An 18341-nucleotide genomic window follows, 5' to 3' on the forward strand; every position below is an offset into this window, starting at 1 on the left:
GGATATACATTCTTCTCAAGTGCACATGGAACATTCTCCAGAATAGACCACATACTAGGCCACAAAAAGAGCCTCAGTAAATTACAAAAGATTGAAATCCTACCAACCAACTTTTCAGACCACAAATGCATAAAACTAGAAATAAACTGTACAAAGCAAGCAAAAAGGCTCACAAACACATGGAGGCTTAACAACACCCTCCTAAATAATCAAAGGATCAATGACCAAATCAAAATGGAGATCCAGCAATATATGGAAACAAATGACAACAACAACACTAAGCCCCAACTTCTGTGGGACACAGCAAAAGCAGTCTTAAGAGGAAAGTATATAGCAATCCAAGAATACTTAAAAAAGGAAGAACAATCCCAAATGAATGGTCTAATGTCACAATTATCGAAATTGGAAAAAGAAGAACAGATGAGGCCTAAGGTCAGCAGAAAGAGGGACATAATAAAGATCAGAGAAGAAATAAATAAAATTGAGAAGAATAAAACAATAGCAAAAATCAATGAAACCAAGAGCTGGTTCTTCGAGAAAATAAACAAAATAGATAAGCCTCTAGCCAGACTTATTAAGAGGAAAAGAGAGTCAACATAAATCAACAGTATCATAAACGAGAAAGGAAAAATCACGACGGACCCCACAGAAATACAAAGAATTATTAGAGAATACTATGAAAACCTATATGCTAACAAGCTGGGAAACCTAGGAGAAATGGACAACTTCCTAGAAGAATACAACCTTCCAAGACAGACCCAGAAAGAAACAGAAAATCTAAACAGACCAATTACGAGCAACGAAATTGAAGCGGTAATCAAAAAACTACCAAATAACAAAAGCCCCGGGCCAGATGGATTTACCTCGGAATTTTATCAGACATACAGGGAAGACATAATACCCATTCTCCTTAAAGTTTTCCAAAAAATAGAGGAGGAGGGGATACTCCCAAACTCATTCTATGAAGCTAACATCACCCTAATACCAAAACCATGCAAAGACCCCACCAAAAAAGAAAACTACAGACCAATATCACTGATGAACGTAGATGCAAAAATACTCAACAAAATATTAGCAAACTGAATTCAAAAATATATCAAGACGATCATGCACCATGACCAAGTGGGATTCATCCCAGGGATGCAAGGATGGCACAACATTCGAAAGTCCATCAACATCATCCACCACATCAACAAAAAGAAAGACAAAAACCACGTGATCATCTCCATAGATGCTGAAAAAGCATTTGACAAAGTTCAACATCCATTCATGATAAAAGCTCTCAGCAAAATGGGAATAGAGGGCAAGTACCTCAACATAATAAAGGCCATCTATGATAAACCCACAGCAAACATTATACTGAACAGCGAGAAGCTGAAAGCATTTCCTCTGAGATCGGGAACTAGACAGGGATGCCCACTCTCCTCACTGTGATTTAACATAGTACTGGAGGTCCTAGCCATGGCAATCATACAAAACAAAAACTACAAGGAATCCACATTGGTAAAGAAGAAGGTAAACTGTCATTATTTGCAGATGACATGATACTGTACATAAAAAACCCTAAAGACTCCACCCCAAAACTACTAGAACTGATACTGGAATACAGCAAAGTTGCAGGATACAAAATCAACACACAGAAATCTGTGGCTTTCCTATACACTAACAATGAACCAACAGAAAGAGAAATCAGGAAAACAACTCCATTCACAATTGCATCAAGAAAAATAAAATACCTAGGAATAAACCTAACCAAAGAAGTGAAAGACTTATACTCTGAAAACTACAAGTCACTCTTAAGAGAAATTAAAGGGGACACTAACAAAAGGAAACTCATCCCATGCTCGTGGCTAGGAAGAATTAATATCGTCAAAATGGCCATCCTGCCCAAAGCAATATACAGATTTGATGCAATCCCTATGAAACTACCAGCAACATTCTTCAATGAACTGGAACAAATAATTCAAAAATTCATATGGAAACACCAAAGACCCCGAATAGCCAAAGCAATCCTGAGAAAGAAGAATAAAGTACGGGGGATCTCACTCCCCAACTTCAAGCTCTACTATAAAGCCATAGTAATCAAGACAATTTGGTACTGGCACAAGAACAGAGCCACAGACCAATGGAACAGACTAGAGAATCCAGACATTAACCCAGACATATATGGTCAATTAATATTTGATAAAGGAGCCATGGACATACAATGGTGAAATGACAGTCTCTTCAACAGGTGGTGCTGGCAAAACTGGACAGCTACATGTAGGAGAATGAAACTGGACCATTGTCTAACCCCATATACAAAAGTAAACTCAAAATGGATCAAAGACCTGAATGTAAGTCATGAAACCATTAAACTCTTGGAAGAAAACATAGGCAAAAACCTCTTAGACATAAACATGAGTGACCTCTTCTTGAACATATCTCCCCGGGCAAGGAAAACAACAGCAAAAATGAGTAATTGGGACTATATTAAGCTGAAAAGCTTCTGTACAGCAAAAGACACCATCAGTAGAACAAGACACCATCAGTAGAACAAAAAGGAACCCTACAGTATGGGAGAATATATTTGAAAATGACACATCCGATAAAGGCTTGACGTCCAGAATATATAAAGAGCTCACATGCCTCAACAAACAAAAAAAAAATAACCCAATTAAAAAATGGGCAGAGGAACTGAACAGATAGTTCTCCAAAAAAGAAATATAGATGGCCAACAGACACATGAAAAGATGCTCCACATCGCTAATTATCAGAGAAATGCAAATTAAAACTACAATGAGGTATCACCTCACACCAGTAAGGATGGCTGCCATCCAAAAGACAAACAACAACAAATGTTGGTGAGGCTGTGGAGAAAGGGGAACCCTCCTACACTGCTGGTGGGAATGTAAATTAGTTCAACCATTGTGGAAAGCAGTATGGAGGTACATCAAAATGCTCAAAACAGACTTACCATTTGACCCAGGAATTGCACTCCTAGGAATATACCCTAAGAATGCAGCAATCAAGTATGAGAAAGACCAATGCACCCCTATGTTTATCGCAGCACTATTTACAACAGCCAAGAATTGGAAGCAACCTAAATGTCCATCGATAGATGAATGGATAAAGAAGACGTGGTAAATATACACAATGGAATAGTACTCAGCCATAAGAAAAGGGCAAATCCTACCATTTGCAGCAACATGGATGGAGCTGGAGGGTATTATGCTCAGTGAAACAAGCCAAGCGGGGAAAGAGAAATACCAAATGATTTCACTCATCTGTGGAATGTGAGAACAAAGGAAAAACTGAAGGAACAAAACAGCAGCAGAATCACAGAACTCAAGAATGGACTAACAGGTACGAAAGGGAAAGGGACTGGGGAGGATGGGTGGGTAGGGAGGGATGGGGGGGGAGAAAAAGGGGGGTATTAAGATTAGCATGCATGGGGGTGTGGGAGAAAGGGGAGGGCTGTACAACACAGAGAAGGCAAGTAGTGATTCTACAACATTTTGCTATGCTGATGGACAGTGACTGTAAAGGGGTTTGTAGGGGGGACCTGGTATAGGGGAGAGCCTAGTAAACATAATATTCGTCATGTAAGTGTAGATTAGTGATACAAAAAAAAAAAAGGCAGTTCCTGTGTGGTGACCTCCAATGAGTCCTACACAAGGGTATAAAGAGCATATAAAAGTGTAGGCAAAGGGTCTGTTTGTGTTTATACAGAGGATCAAAGCCTAATTTGGTTACCCCGAAAATGAACTAAGATATGATATGAAAAAGAACTTCCAAAATCAGCACTCTCTGGAAGACTCATGCCAGAAGATGATCATCAAAAAACCCCAACAAAGATCCACGCACTGCTACAGCTGTAGATGCACTCATCTCACCAGTTCCTTGACTTGCCATGGGAATGAAGGAGATATCTTTGCTGGCCTATGCATACAGTTAAACAACAAATTTGACTGGATCTTTACTGTTGGAACTCAACGAAGAATTAGGAGAAGTGCAAATTGTAGCGCTCCAAAATCTTACAACTACAGACTATTTACTGTTAAAAGAACATATGGGATGTGAACAGTCCCCAGGAAGGGGTTGTTTTAATTTGTCTGATTTCTCTCAGACTGTTCAAGTTCAGTTGGACAATATCTACCATATCATAGATAAGTTTTCACAAATGCCTAAGGTGCCTAACTGGTTTTCTTGGTTTCACTGGAGATGGCTGGTAATTACAGGTATGCTTTGGTTATGTAACTATACTCCTATTATGTTAATGTGTGTGCGCAATTTAAGTAGTAGCTTAAAACCTATACATGCTGAAGTTACTCTACAAGAAGATATGTCAAAGAAATAATCAATCTTCCCATGTTTTCTTCCACCTGCTACTTCTATAGCTTTTCTTCTTCCTTCCTAATTACAACCCTTAAATAGAATTCGTGCCATATATCAAATTTACCGAGTATCATAATTTTTCCAAGTGGTAAAGATACCTCAAGACAAATGTTGGGCATAGAAGCCACAGGGCATAAATATGCAAAGAAGTAAAAAGCTAACCTTTTCAAACAATAAGGCTTCTCTGTCACTTACCAACTTTACATTTCCCTGTACGGCCCCAGAAGATGACTGGTTAGCCAGAGACGGGTAAGATTCCTCAAGGGAGGAACGACCTAAGACAGGCACAGTCGCAGGGGTGTCATCAGGTGAGAAATTGGGGATCAACAGAGGTGAGGCTTAGAACCTCACCCCCCCTGTTCTGAGAGAAATCTTCTGCATACGTGAAAGTTTTATTGCCCTTGTCTAGCTTGGATTAACACATAGTCTACAGGCACACACCTGATCATCTACATTTGCTCTCTTACAACACTAAACTATGTTTTCTACCTTTATCTTGTACCTACCTACCACTTCAGCATTTTATTAAAAATAATAATAATAAAGAGAGAATTGTGGTATCCACATATAAATCAAGTATAAAAACCAAATGAGTATTCATATTTGAACTGACTGTTTATAGTTCATAATGCATGAGCAAAACCAAAAGTTTCTGTGATGACTGCCCTTGTACTGTTCACCATGTAACTTATTCACTATGTAAGAATTTGTTCTCCATGTAAGAACTTGTTTGTTATGCTTCAGAAGATTGGAGACTGATGAAAATTAGGCTTGGGGTGGATTAATGATTGTGCATTGAGCATTGACTCCTCTATACAGAATTTTATTGTTGTTAACAACCATTTGATCAATAAATATGAGAGATGCCCTCACAAAAAAAAAAAGTACACACTTCCAATTGTAAAATACATAAGTAACCAGAATGTAATGTATAGCATTAGGAATATAGTCAAAATATTGTAACAACTTGGTATGGTGATAGCTGGTACCTAGAATTATCATGTATATAAATGTTGAATCACTGTGTTGTACACCTGAAACTAATGTAATGTAATACTGTGTGTCAACTACCCTTCAATCAAAAATTATTATCTACAAAAAAAAAAAAATACTTGTAATGGCTCAGTTTGTGTCTCTGAAGCCTAGTGTGATCAGGCCCTATGGGAAAACTGGAGGGAGTGTGCTCCATTGTTCTGTGGAGTCAAGTTTGCTAAAAAAAACAAAGGAAATAGGCAACTTAAAATTGATTGCTATTTTAATATTTTTAAACTAAAAGTATCTCTTAAAAAGTATGGGATGCCCCCTATAACAACTCAAGCAAATAATAAAAATTTGTATTCATCAACTTCATTTTACATCGAAAGATATTTAAAAATACAATTCTATTTAATCCCAATGATCCTGTGAGGTAGGCCCAGATTACAGATGAAGAAACTTAGGCACAGGGTGAAGTGATGAAATACTCAGGCTCACATCCATTCTTCTTCAGAGCCTAAACTCTTTACCACCCGCCAGTGTTTGCCCAAGCATGGAACTCGGAACCCAGGATCATTTTCTGTAGTGTCTCGCCTGCACAAAAAGCAATGCTGAATCCCAAAGGCAAAGCCCTTCCCTTCTGAATAAATTCTCAGCTTCTCTGAAGACTCAAGAAAAACACCTCAGTTTGGAGCTCATCTGCCTTCACCCTCTAACGGTTGCTCACCTCCTTTCTTACCTTGGGCAACAGTTTCTGACTAGCAACCAACAGCTGTTCTATGTTCATCCTGTGACCTTTGCAGTTATTTTCTACTGATGGCAAATGATACTGGTGTTCTTTATGAATAAGTTTCCTTTAGGTAAAAAATGGGAGCCAATTTAAAGAAAATATTGCATCAGTAGTGGTGGGCAGATACAGCAAAAATCATGACAGCAGAATAGGAATGAGTCAACTGAAGGGATGGCGTTAAACATGGGAGTGACTCAGCTGGGGGTAACTGCATTACAGCAGGGGACTTCAGAGCAGGGGGCTCAGGACGATCCCTGGGGCTTCCAGAAGAAATATTACAACTCCAATTTTTTCTCATCATCTGTAAGGTTCTTCTGGTTTTTGCCTTGTACATGATAAATTATCTACAAATACTGCAAACAGGCTTGTACACTGCTGTGTGCAAATAAGCTTGCTTCCTGCAGATGCTCAGCAACTGGGATATGCAATCAAAGCACCTTGTCCACCTCAGGACTAGACTCCCTGCACTACCCCATGGGGCAGAGTCCCAGGAGATCTGCAGTGGTCACTTGGTGGCCTCCCCAGTGTCCATTCCCGGCCCTTCTTTGTGATGGTGTATGATTTCCACCAGAATTCCCCATGTAATTCTAGGGCAAGTGACTCCCTGCCAAGCTCCAGGGTGGAATGTATGATTTGGTTAAGCCAATCAGGGAGCTCACCCCCACTACCACCAGCAAGACTGACCTTATAAGCTCTACCTCAGCTCCTCTGTTGGGATACTGAGATATTTGTCCTGTGTGTCTGCCTCACTACAAGATAAGCTCTGCCCATCTGCTTTATTTATTAATCAGTAGACAGATATTTCATGAATAAAAGAATGGTTTTACCACTAACAAGTTGGCCTGGGGCCACTGATTTTCCTCATTGTTGAACCTTCGCCATACCTACTGTGTTGGCATTGGTCCCTGGAAGGCAGGCATTCCTGGAGAACAAGGGACACCAGTGAGCAGAGAATCCTAGAGCTGGCAAGACGGGCATTTCAACCATACTGATTTCTTCCCGTGTGGAAGGCTAAAGAAACCTGTCACGAAGAAACTAGTTAGGAAATTTTCAAGCTCTTGGTAACTGGATCTTCCTTCTTCCTCACTGAATGCCTCCACAGTTCACAAAGCAAGTGATAAACCTGGCGTCGCAGGGTAGTCAGAGTCTGAGCTAACACATGCAAAGTGCAGAGCAGACACTGCATATGGTTGCTGTGGTATCATGTCCTCTCTTCCTGGGGTATAGCTTCCTCATCTGTAAAATGGGCATGTCTAATCACTGCCTTGCTCCATTCCTGGGATGAGTTAATCACCGTCACAGATACACTGTCATTCATACTCTCAGAACAAAGCACTTAACAAATGGCAGCCAGAAACACTGTTGTTACTTTCATGACGGTCCCTCCAAAGTGGGACAGGTACCCTAAATTTCCACCAGGACATGGTGGCAGGGGCTTTCTCAGAAAAGAGGAGGGCTTGTACCAAAGCCCCATGGCTGCCCCCCACTTTACCATGGCTGCAATCCATGAGGTAGGCAGGAATACCCTCATTTCACCAAGGCATCAACCAAGCTTCTGCAAGGTTGAGAATCAGGGTTCCAAAACTCCAGTATGACAATGATCTTCCTGGCACTGAAAGCCAACCTGTGACCAAGGCGCCATATATCCTGTGTCTGTGAAAGGGCTCGCAAAGCCAGTACAGTACTGGGCATGATTGGTTTTCTTATTCTGTTAGATGTCCCCAAGGAACATCTCAGAGGAAACTTTGTGAAAGCTCTTCAACCCCGTCTTCTAAGAGTGGACGTCTAGAAAATGATTTCACCTCAACATGGAAGCTACTTAGCCTTTTTAAACAATAGAACCATATGAAGCATCCCCCTTAAGTCCTTGAGGCAAGCAGCAAAGGGGGATCCTGAGGAGGGGAAGATGAAGTACTGGACCTCAAGTTCCGAATAAACATGAGGCCCTGGGCTCCCATACCCTACACCCCTCACCTCTGCTTCCAGCTCCCAGGGCCTATTTCCTGGCAAAATCTGCCTTAGTTTTCATCTGCATTTATAAGGAAAGCCCTTCACGCTGACCAACAGCTTTCTTAAAGACAGACCCCAACTGCGACCAAATGGCAGAGAGCTAAGGGAAAGCCTGTACAATCTGGGTGCTAGCTTCCCATTCAACCCCCACAGGGTATCTACTGGGCACCAGGCCCTGGCTAAGCCCTGGGAATTCAGAGATAGACAAGGCATGAGTAAATTACAGCATGTTGTGTGCTGTGCTAGAAGGAAGATCAAGGGGCAGGGATAGGGGGTGCACACTCATTCACTCATAAGTGCTGATTGAGCGCTGTAACAGAGACTGCTAAGTACTCCCCAATATCCTTTGTTTAGAGTAATAAAAGCCACTAAGTCGTAGTGGGATACGTGACTACTGGATAGACTACATTTTCCAGAATCCCTTGCAGCTCAGTGTGGCCACATGACTAAGTTGTACCCAGTGGATTGTGAAAATAAGTGATGTGGGCAACTTCTGTGTCACACACACATTGCATTTTCCCTTCCCCTTCCCCTTCCCCTGGGCCAGCAAAGCAATAGATAGAAGGAACCTGGATCCTTAACTGATGTCATAGGGAAAAGTTGCCTACCTGCATGACCACTTGCCCCCTCAGATTTTTATGTAGGAGAGAAGTAACACCTCTATTTTGTTGAACCCAATATTATTCTGTGTTAAGATAACCAATACACTCATTAAAAGAAGCCCCACCTATGAGGCCTCTCTGTTTGAGGCATCAGAGACAGCAGCTAAAGTCACTGCCTCCACACAGCTCGCTTCTAACTGGAGACAGACATGAAGCAGAGAACCAGTAATTTAGACTATGTTGTTCTGAAAGAATCACAATAAAGGTTCTGAGATTAACCTCTCTGAGCATGTGTGGTCAGCAACACCCTCACAAGGAAGTGAGAGCTCAAATTTGAAGGCTGAAGAGTCACCTGCCTTGGGAAGAATGTTCCAAGCAGAGGAAACTGCAAGGACAACAGCCTGAATCTTTCGGAAGAAATGAAAGGCCAGTGTGGAGCAGCCCAGTGAGCCAAAAGGAAACTGAGACCAGAAATGAGGATGGCGGAAGGCACCTAACCTATTAGCCTGAGTGGTCCAGAAGGGCTGCCTGGAGGAAAAAATGCCCAGGCAGGGTCTCAAATGATGTCTAGTGGTGGAAGGATGTGTTTCAAACAGGGGGAAGTGCACAAGCAAAGGCCATTAGGAGACTCCCCCAAGCTTTTAATTCTCATCTCTGAACCTGGTAAAAGACACCTCGACACATCTACCAACTTCTGGAAAGAGAGGCACTGAAGAGTTGGGAAGAAAGTTCCCTTATCTGGGGAGATTTCAGAAACCAGAAAATGACTCCTCCGAGTCCCCAGCAGGGTTTCAAATGAAGAGCTTGACTTTTTAGTGATGCATTTTGCCCCAAAGAGTTGATTACAAATGACCAGCCCTCACTGATAAGGTTCTTTTTAAAGGAAGCCTTATTTACTTTCTTTTTACTACAATGTATAACTAGGTTACAGCCCTCCCAGGGAAGCCTCATCTCATTACATACTGCCTTCCCTCCTTCCACAGCAGTTATTTAAGAAATAATAAACTTCCCTATGGGGGATGCGTTACTTGCTCACAATTATTTTTCCCTGAACGGATGTATTTTTAGCAAGTCGCTCCTGCAGCAGGGCACTGCTCCTAACTGTGCCAGGATGCTCTCAGCAGCTCTGGCCTCATCTTTTCTTTAAGCAGCTTTACTGAGGCAGAATCAACATACAATAAACTGCACGTATTTCAAGTGTGTGATTGGTTAAGTTTTGATGCATGTGTGCAATCCTCACCACGATTAAGCCAGTGAATGTGCCTGTCACCCCAGAAGTGTCCTCGGGCCCTTTGGTTTTTCTCTCTGTCCTGCTCTACCTCCATGCCCACCTCCAAGAAACCACCGATCTGCTTTCTGTCTCTGTAAGTCAGTTTGCATGTTCTAGTGTTTTCTCTAAATGGAATCAGATGGTATATTCTTTGTGGTCTGATTATTTTCATTCAGCATAATTAAGATTCACCCATGCTGTTGTGTGTACCCACAGTTTTCACCCTTTATTGTACAGACACACCACAAACTGTGAATCTATTCTCTGGTCATGGTAATTTGGGTTTTCCCTTTGGGGCCATTATGAATAAAGCGGCTCTGAACATTCACGCACAAGTCTTTGCATGCACATGTATTTTCTGTCCTCCTGGATAAAACCCTAGGAGTGGAATGGCCACCTTGTCTCTGAACATGGGGTGTTACCTCTCTGGTAAATCTCTTTTTTCAGGGTCAAATATCAGGATTAGTATTCTGATGAGCCTTTCCAAATACAGTACAAGTGTGACCTTTGACATGAAAGAGAACTTGAAGTGGTGCAGAGGTAAATATTTTTATTTATTATTACTATTAACATTCTGAGCACTTAACATGTATCTCAGGCTGTGATGAATACTTTCCAGTTACTCACTGAATTAATCCTTTCAAAGCCCTACAAGGCAGTGTTATCTTCATCACCACTTTGAAAACAAGGCACTAAGGGCCCGGGTGCTGAATAACTTGCCCCAGGTGACTGACACGGCAAATTCACGGTGGGGGCAGGATCTGGGCCCTGACCCCTAGTCTACATTCTTGACCAACATGCTAAGCTTCCTCTTGGTGCTTTAATATATCTTAATAGTATGCATTTTGTGGTGGCTTTGTAACATATCCACTTGGCTAGGCTCAACGTTGTTTTCCAGAATTCCCTTTCCCATAGGCTTCTAGGGCACTCACCAAAGAGATTCTTGTGGGGGACTTGGAGGATGCATGGGTAGCAAGCAGCCCTTCTGTAGCTCACACTCCTGCTGACTCACCTCCTTGGTGACTCAACAGCTGGGCCTGCAAATTACCCCATCTTCCCCTGGGCCCCACTTCAGGATCACCAGCTCCTGGGTGGGTTCCCCTCCTTGAAGAAAAGACCAGGTGCTTCCAGACACCCAGGGCACCCAGGTGAAGGGGACAGGAACTGATGCGGGCCTCAGCTGGTGCACAGCTGCCAGTCTGCCTTGATCTGCCCCTCACAGCCCTCTTCCCCTCCTGAGGGCTGCCCAGTGACTCAAACTCCAGCATCAGATGTGAAGCACAGGGCCTGCACAGAGAGCAAAGACAAGTTCCCATATCAGTCCCTTAATACCCACACGTACAATCTCCTGCTGGTCGTGCTTCTCTGACTGAGCCCTGACTGCTGCATAGTTAGCTCAAGAAGCATGAAAATGACATGTGAACTGGCACTGAGCCGGATATAGCCGGGTGGCCCGCGGGGCTGCACATGGACTTCAGGCCGTGGGCAGGGGTCATCCCAGGCACAGAGTGACACCGAAGTCAGAGCCTTCACCCCACTGCTCTTTCCAAAGGAAACTCTTCTGATTGCTCCACACCACACAACACCTCCAGCCGCATGATAACTGGCAGGAGCCATTCAAAGTTGTGTGGCAGCCCCTGTGCCTCCCAAAGACAAGGGAACCCACAGCCAGGAGTCCTTGTGAGCTTTCATTCAAGCAACAGACATTCAACACACATCTGTGAAAAACCTACTGTGTGCCCAGAACTGTGCTGCTCCAGGACACTGCAGCAAATACGAGGTCTCTACTCTCATGGAGAGGACAAGCTAGGTGACAAAGACAGATGGGACGTGAATAAATTTCCATGCCAGGCACCGTGAAGCAAAATAAGGCAGGGAAGGCAAGGGCAGGATGGGAGGAGGCAGGTTATTCTGGGGCTGAGGATCAGGAAGGACTTCCTGAGGGGCAGACATTTGAGCAGAGATTATGCAATGCCTTAGTGCAGCAGACTCTCGAAGTTTCTACGCTATTATCAACTAGAAGCACATGGTGTGGGGATAATTCGATTCAGTTAGTATGTACCTGTGCATCTCCCCAGTTCAAGCACCTTGGAGCAGGTGAGACCCTCTCTCTGTTCCATGGCTAACACAGCTCTCTGTCCATACTAAGGTCTTGTCAGCTGAAAACTCCAGTGGGCCCTCAACAATTAGGAGAAGCCCATCTCGTCACCCCTCTACACTCTCAGGGCACACAGGAACTCCCACAGGGCCTCAGAAACCAAAATCGCTCCCAAGTACACCTGCTGAATAATCATATCTCAGAATAGTTTCTGTTGATGCTAATGCCCCAAGGAGAGACCACCTTTGCCTTGCAGTATGGCTTCCTTTTAAACAGCCCCTGCTATAACCGTTCATGTTTGTCCCATTACCCCAGCCAACCATGACCTGCATTTCCCTGATCCACCCTTGTCCCTTCTGCATGCAACAAGCATAATAGTCTTCCAATGTATCTCGACATAATCGACAGCTTACATAATCACTCTTATATCACCTTTCCTTGTAGGCATTCTTAGTATCTTCACTCATGTTCAATAAGTAAATCCTTACATGTTGTCAAGACTCTCCAGTTGAGAAATTTATGGAACTGTCTCTGATTTGTACCCATTTAGAAGCATTGTTTATGTGTAAACAGCAATACTGAGTATTACATGTGCATGGCAACGGTCTGCCTTATACCTAGGAAGCCAAGGATTCTTTTCTGTTTTGTTCACTGTTTATCCCTGACACCCAGAACAGTGACTGGCACACAGTAGGCACTCATTAAGCATTTGGCAAATAAGTTAACAAATAGAGAGATGGTAGTAAGTACCTACCTAGCAGTGGCTTTTGAGGATTGAGAACCGTACCTGTACAGCGCCCGGTGTAGTGCTGGGCCATAGCAATAGTCCATGAGGATCGCCTGCAACCTGAAGCCTGGACCAAATCCAGGTCTACCCCAGGCCCTGTGGGCAAGCAGTCACAGTACTGAACCATCAGTCTGTCACAGAGCAAAGGCTGCAGGTCCCAGAAGGTGCCATGAGAGGCAACTGTGTGGGATACCAGCTGGTAGGGGACAGATAAGCAGCAGGCATTTGCCTGGGAGGTGCCAGCACAGGCAGTGAGGCACCACCTGTACGGTGGGTTGTGAAAAACACTTAGAACAGGGTGACAGGAGACCAAGCATCTAGAGGGTCAAGGTCACTGGAGAATAAAGGATGACACGGGGATTTGGTGGTAGCCCCTTGCTGACAGGTGGGGACGTATTTTACCATTTTAAAGGCTGGCACAACCACATCAGTGCTACCCGGAGCCTCACATCAGGCAGCCACACACTGCCCACATGCAGACAGAGCTCCAGGACTCCCAGAGCCACTCTGGGCTCCAAAACAGGCAAGACCACCCAGGCGCCCAAGTGGCCTCCACAAATTCTACCCCTCATGGCTTGGCCTAGATGTACATCCAGCAAACATTTACACGTCCTAAGCTGCCCCAGTCTGTGCCAGGCACACAGGATGAGGTGGGGAGCTAAACAGGCCTAGAGCAGCCCTCACGAGGCCAGGGCTCCGTGCACCCGTTTCCCCATTTACCATGCACAAAACACACACGTGGTGACAATTCCATATGCCTGGTGCTGCTCCTCACCCCATTCATGAAATCGTATCACTCAGTGACAGGAGCCGTGTCCTCCATTGCACACTAGAGCACACAGCTCTCTCCAGCCCCTGAACATGACACACCGTCCATCCCACACCCTGGGTGCCACACACCTGACACATGTAATATATTCATCCTCCTGATAATACATAGTTGGCACCCCTGCTCCATTTGATCGTGGAGAAGATTTAGACTCAGAGCAGTTACAAGTATGCAGAATTTGACCCTACAGCTTTCTATTTTCAAAGCCATTATGGTTTACAGAGCTCGCTTCTGAAATCCATTCTTTGACTAGCTTATTTATCAACTTTTTAAGGACAAGGAAACTGAGGTGCAGAGAAGGGCAGGGCCTGATTCCGCCCTCCAGTCTGGCTCCCTGAAAGGGACAAGGCCAAGAATCCAGCCTAGGTCCCTCCAAACACCGTGCTCTTCCTAGGACACAGCTCTGCTTCCCTCGCATCCCTCCCGTCAAGAGGCAGGTGGCCCCAGAGCCTTCATCCTGGCAATCCCCAATGCTCTGTCTAAAGGCAAAGCTTTAAGGACCAGTCATTCATTCTACCTACCCCCGACCGAGCCAAACGCTTTGCCTCAGCTAGGGGCCAAACTCCCGGTGAGTTCAACAAGACAGTTCGCCTGACGAGTGTGTCTTTTCCTGTCAGATCCCTAATAACTTTTTTGAAGAATTTCCAAAGTGCTGGGGTAGTGAAATCATGCATGTTGCCATTCTTCCCGAAGGCCCGGCCACTGATGCGGTAGCTGTGCCTTTAGAGTGGGCCAACTCACAGCAATCATCATTAGACATGGAAGTTGTATTCGATTTTAGCTGGAAAGAAGGTGGTTATAAAGGCAATGAAATATGCATACGAAGACATTTACACACTCAGCCTTGGCCAGAACAGGACAAAGATTTCAAAAGCTCTGTATTATTCTAATTCTCTAGCCAAACATTCTTCTATTTCAACAAATCACTAAATGTATTTAAAGGTCTGTTACAAATCTGGACTAGTTATAGCTGGTCGGTACTCTGCCTTGGCACAAAAGAATGGTAAGTGATATGACCATATTCTAAATGAAAACACTCTCTTTTTCTATTCAAAGCCCAGAGAACTATAATTAGGAACTGTAATTGCACTGTGTCAGAGGTTTTCAGAGCCCAGATGGGCCCCAATGTCAAGAGCAATCTGCTTTTCAGGGTGGAGCTGGGGTGACTAGGGGCCAGGTGCAAAATTTAAGGGGCAACAAGCTCAGTCCTTACAATAAATTATGTTTGCATGCAAAGTTTTGAAAGATCAAAATTAAAAATCCATAAATATAAATAATCAAAAAATCTATAACGAACAGCAAAATTTTAAGTGAAGACAGGATCAGTATTACAGTTTTTGCCTCTTGCCTCAGGCTCTGACACAACTGGGCTCTGCACTGCTGCTCTTCCTGAAGACAGTACAGCACGCCCAGGAAAACGTGACTTGCCACCATCACACTGTCCCTGCAGCTGAAACGTCCAGGTCTAGAGGCCCTCCACACTGTGCTAGCAGGATCCTTGTCATCTGGGGTGGGGTCACTGCACCAGCCTCCTCACCCAGACCCTGCCCCATCCAGTCCTGAAGTCACACTGCTTCCGGGTGACCTTCACAAAATGTAAGTCTGATCTGGGCACACCTCCGTTTGGAGTAGTCAGTTGCTTCTTTCAGTGGGCAGAGTGGAGCAATTAGGCAGCCTGCGAGGTGAATTCAGCAAGTAAATTTACTTTGTTTGAGTCACTAGGCTTTGCAATTAAAATTGATCACCAACATTTTTAAATGACGATTTCACACAAAACCCAGATGTGTGGCTTCTCCTAAGAAGGAAATGTTTTGGCGACACAGGGCCCACCTTTCCACACGGAGATGGAGAAAGCAGGAGCTCAGGTCAGCCTCAGCCCCACCCTAGCAAGCTGGGCACTGTCCAAGGTGCTGGAGACACAGCCGTGCAGGAAAGCGACACACTGCCTGCCCTCACGGACTATACATACTAGAGGGACACACAGTGAACAGAGCAAGTGAAACAGAGAGTAAATCAGATCACTAATATGGGGAAAAGCAAAGCAGAGAGAAGAAACAGGAATAGTTATCTGTGGGGGGGGGGCAGTTGTAATAGGGTGATGAGAAAAAGAAGGAAACCCTACCATTTGCAGCAACATGTATGGCCCTTGACAGAGCAAGATACACACAGCATGGTCTCACTTACTGTGTGCACTCTAACAGCTGAACTCACAGAAACAGAGAGTAGAGGGGTGGTTACCAGGGCTGGGGGGTGGGAGAAATGGGGAGATGCTGGTCAAACTGCACAAACTTCCAGTATAAGATGAGCAGTTCTGAGGATCTAATGCACCAAATGGTGACTATTAACAATACCACATTATATACTTGTGAGTTTTTGAGAGTAGAACTTAAATGTTCTTATCCTAATACAAACAAAAGGTATATATGTGAGGAAATGGAGCTGTTAATTAACCCTGTTGTGTTAATCACTTCACAATATATATTATGTGCATCAAATCATCACTATACACGTCTTTAACTCACATAGTTATGTGTCAGTAAAGCTGGGGAAAAATAGGGTGGCCATGGAAGGACTCTCTAAGTGGATATCTGAGTAAGACCTGACAGAGATGAGGGAATGAGCCCATTTCCAGGCCAGCAGCACTTCTTCGCACTCCTTTCTCTTGAAGAGCATACTTAACTTCTCCATCCCTAGCTTCCTCATCTATAAAATGGGTAATACAGAGGATAACTACCCTCATTGGGTTGATATGAGGATTGCAAGAGATAGTATGTGTAGAGTGTTAGCACTGTGCCTGGAAAACAATGCTCAATAAAGGCTGACATGAGCATCACCACCTCCTCCATCACCTCCATTACCACTACCCCCTCCCTCAGTACCACCCCTTCTATCAGTACAGCTCTCCCCATCAATACCACCCTCTCCATCCACCCCCTTCATCAGTACCATCCCTTCTATCAATACAGCTCTCTCCATCAATATCACCCCCTCCATCAGTACCACCCCTCCATCAGTACCACCCTTTCTATCAATACAGCTCTATCCATCAATATCACCCCCTCCCATCCACCCCCTCCATCAGTACCACCCCTTCTATCAATACAGCTCTCTACATCAATACCACTCCCTCCATCAGTAACACCCACTCCATCAGTACCACCCCCTCCATCAGTATCACCCCTTCTATCAATATACTTCTCTCCATCAATACCACCCCCTCCATCAGTAACACCCCCTCTGTAAGTACCACTCCATCAATACAGCTCTCTCCATCAATACCACCCCCTCCATCCACGCCCTCTATCAGTACTACCCCCTCCATCAGTACCACCCCTTCTATCAATACAGCTCTCTCATCAATATCACCCCCTCCATCTACCCCTTCTATCAATACAGCTCTCTCCATCAATATCACCCCCTCCATCCACCCCCTCCATCAATACCACCCCTTCTATCAATACAGCTCTCTACATCAATACCACCCCCTCCATCAGTAACACCCACTCCATCAGTACCACCCCCTCCATCAGTATCACCCCTTCTATCAATATACTTCTCTCCATCAATACCACCCCCTCCATCAGTAACACCCCCTCTGTAAGTACCACTCCATCAATACAGCTCTCTCCATCAATACCACCCCCTCCATCCACGCCCTCTATCAGTACTACCCCCTCCATCAGTACCACCCCTTCTATCAATACACCTCTCTCCATCAATACCATCCCCTCTAACCACCCCCTCCATCAGTACCACCCCCTCTATCAGTACAGCCCTCTCCATCAATACAGGCCTCTCCATCAGTATCACTCTCTCCATCAGTACCACCTCCATCCTCATTAACACCTCCTCCATCAATACCACACCCTCTGCTTCCTCCCCCACCACAACCACCTCCTCTATCAAGATCAGCATAAGGAATAAATAAAAAAACAAGGTTTAAAAAAAAAGATCAGCATAAGGATGAAAGGAGAGATAAGCCCCTTAAATAAACCAGGCTGTTTTAGGCCTTCTTAGATCTTTCCACATCTCAATCCACCCACACCCTGCCTCCCAATGGATGAACCACTTCCTGGCATAGTGACTCTTGCACTGCACCCTTCATTCAGGTAAGGGACCAATCTGTGCTGCCAAGACATTCTCCACTTCTAAAAAAATCTGTTTACACTGTATTTTGCATTGAACCAAAAGACAAAGACTTTTCCAGCACATGGTAGGCAGGATCTAGTAGATAGATGTCTGGAGAACTGAAGTCTTTTCTCCTACGATCCATCCACCTCTCCCCTTTTGACACTCATCAGCTATGAAATCATATATGAACTATTTATATGCAGGGATTTGAAAGGCCTATATATATACTGCATACATAGGCTAAATTCTAGTTCATACAGATTTCAAATAATCAGAAAGCTGAAATAACCATATTTTTTTATAGTGTCACACTATGATAACTGATGTTCATAATTACGACTTTGAGGCAAGGCAAGTTCCTTAACTGCCTCCTAAATTATTGAAGATCAAATTATGTTCAGTTGCATTTTAGCGTTAAGTGTATTTTAATTATATTCTCATTCTTGGGAAATTAGTAACCCACATGGCTGAA

The 18341-nt window shown here is 44.0% G+C and overlaps 1 protein-coding gene across 20 annotated transcripts in view; it reads right to left on the reverse strand.

The window, feature by feature from the left end:
• LOC118928528 (sorting nexin-29) overlaps positions 1-18341 on the reverse strand; it is a 599207-nt gene that overhangs the window by 210341 nt on the left and 370525 nt on the right. The window lies entirely within an intron of this gene.

This window comes from Manis pentadactyla, chromosome 10, assembly GCF_030020395.1.
Source record: "Manis pentadactyla isolate mManPen7 chromosome 10, mManPen7.hap1, whole genome shotgun sequence".
Taxonomy (NCBI): Eukaryota; Metazoa; Chordata; class Mammalia; order Pholidota; family Manidae; genus Manis; species Manis pentadactyla.